Source organism: Penaeus chinensis, chromosome 32 (genome assembly GCF_019202785.1).
Source record: "Penaeus chinensis breed Huanghai No. 1 chromosome 32, ASM1920278v2, whole genome shotgun sequence".
Taxonomy (NCBI): domain Eukaryota; kingdom Metazoa; phylum Arthropoda; class Malacostraca; order Decapoda; family Penaeidae; genus Penaeus; species Penaeus chinensis.
This window is the reverse complement of record NC_061850.1, coordinates 1,227,719-1,230,218: the sequence shown is the minus strand read 5'-3', so window position 1 is coordinate 1,230,218 and position 2,500 is coordinate 1,227,719.

Below are 2,500 nucleotides of genomic sequence, written 5' to 3'. Positions count from 1 at the left end.
TGATGACAGCAGTGATGATAATGATGACGATAATACAATAATAATAATGATAATAATAATGATATTGATAGTATGATGATAATAATGATAATGATAATGATAATGATAATAATAATGATATTGATAGTATGATGATAATAATGATAATAATAATGATATTGATAGTATGATGATAATAATGATAATGATAATGATAATGATAATAATACAATAATAATAATGATATTGATAGTATGATGATAATAATGATAATAATGATAATAATAATAATTATTATTATCATTATTGTTATTATTATTATCATTATTGTTATTATTATTATCATAATTGAAAAAAATAATAGTGATGATAGTCATAAGGATAAGAAATGTTTTTAAATTGACAATATTGAATATGATATTGATAATGATAACAGTTGGAAGGAGGAGGATAATAATAGTTATAATATGTTAATACGGGGCGATGGACATAAAATTGATAAGAATAACAAGAAAACCTGCATAGTATATGTAAAGACCGATAGCCAGACAGCAAGGTACACAATTAAAGATACAGACACATGCATAATGCATATAGACACAGAAAAACACACAGAGAAACATGTAGCCTATAGCATTTATTGAAACACATACACAGTATGACACTTAAGGCCTAGATATCTATAGACACTGTATTCAAACACAGTATTTCCATATTATGTACACACATAGACACAAATGTCTGTATATGCAGAAAAGGGGGCGTCAGTGTCAATATATGAATATAACACATATGAAATATATAAGACAGACACTTACACAGTATAATGGACAGAAACAAAAACTTACAACAGTATTTAAAGGGAAAGAATGACATATTAATTTATTGTGGCATGTTCACAGACGTTGCAAAATGTATGTGAACACAGACACAAATGCACAGTACATGAAAGTACAGACACATGTACAATACACACAGACACAGAGGTGCAAACACACTTGAGAGAGAAAGTATAATATAGCATAATATATGTAAACACAGAGAGACTCGCAAAATACACGCAGACAAAGAGACACATGCTCAATACATACAGACCCTGCATATATACACACCCTGCGTAGTGATTCGAAAAGTGAGTGAGTCATTCATCCTCCAGTTCACTATTTATCCAAGAGGACAAAAGAGGCAGAGTCATTTGGTGCTGAACAGGATTCCTCCTCTCGCTCGTTGCTACGGCAACCGGGGACTTATACATATATATATATATATATATATATATATATATATATATATATACATATATATATATATATATATATATATATATATATATATATATACACATATATACATATACACACACACACACACACATGCACACACACACACACACACACACACACACACACATACACAGATATACATATACATATACATATATATATATATATATATATATATATATATATATATATATATATATATATATATATGTGTGTGTGTGTGTGTGTGTGTGTGTGTGTGTGTGTGTGTGTGTGTGTGTATGTGTGTGTATGTGTGCGGTTGTATAAGTATAAAAATATACTTTTGAGAGAGGATAAGTAAAATACAGAAAGGAAAGAAAAGAAAAGCAAGAAAGAAAAAAATATAAACACATGTGTAGGGACATGAATGTACTTTTGAGAGAGGCAGAGAGAGACATAGAAGGATAAGTTTAGCGAAAGAAAAAAAAGAGGGAACGAGGGAGAACCAGCAAGAGACAGAGAGACCGAAGAGGAGGCGAATAGAGAACAAAGAGAGATCGAATAGAGACCGAAAAGAGACAAAAAAAGACCGAAAAAGACCACAAAAGAAACAAAAAACTAACAAACCGAAAAAGAGACAAGAAAGAAACAAGAGAGACGAAAAAGAGACCTAAAGTGACCAAAAGAGATAAAAAAGACACCAAAAAAGAGACCGGATAAGAAACCAAATAGATGCCAAAAAAGAGACCACAAAGAGACCAAAATGAGAAAAAAGAAACTAAAGAGAGACCGAAAGAGACCAAAAAGAAACCAAGAGGAGAAAATAAGATAACAAGAAATATATAAAAAACGAAACAGAAACCAAAAACAGACAAAAAAAAGAGACAAAAAAAAAAAAAAAAACGGAGCAAAAAGAGACAAAAAAAGAGACCGAAAAGAGAAAAAAAAAGACACCCCCCAAAAAAGAGAGACCGAAAAACAGACCAATATGAGAGACCAACGAAGGAGCGAGAAAGAGCGAGAAGGTTTATGAATGAGCGAGTACGAAAAAGCCCCCCCTCCTCACACCCCCTCTCCCCCCACCCCCACCCCAACCCCCCCGCGGCGTCTCGCGTTCGCCCTGGCACAAGTCCGTCACGGAGGAGGCTAAAATTATCAATTGTTTTTATGCCAATTATGTGCGTGTCTGGGGGTTTTGTCTGTCTGTGTAGGATGGAGGGAAAAGGGAAAGGGAGGGAGGAGGAGAAGGAGGGAGGGAGGGAAGGAGGAAGAGAAAG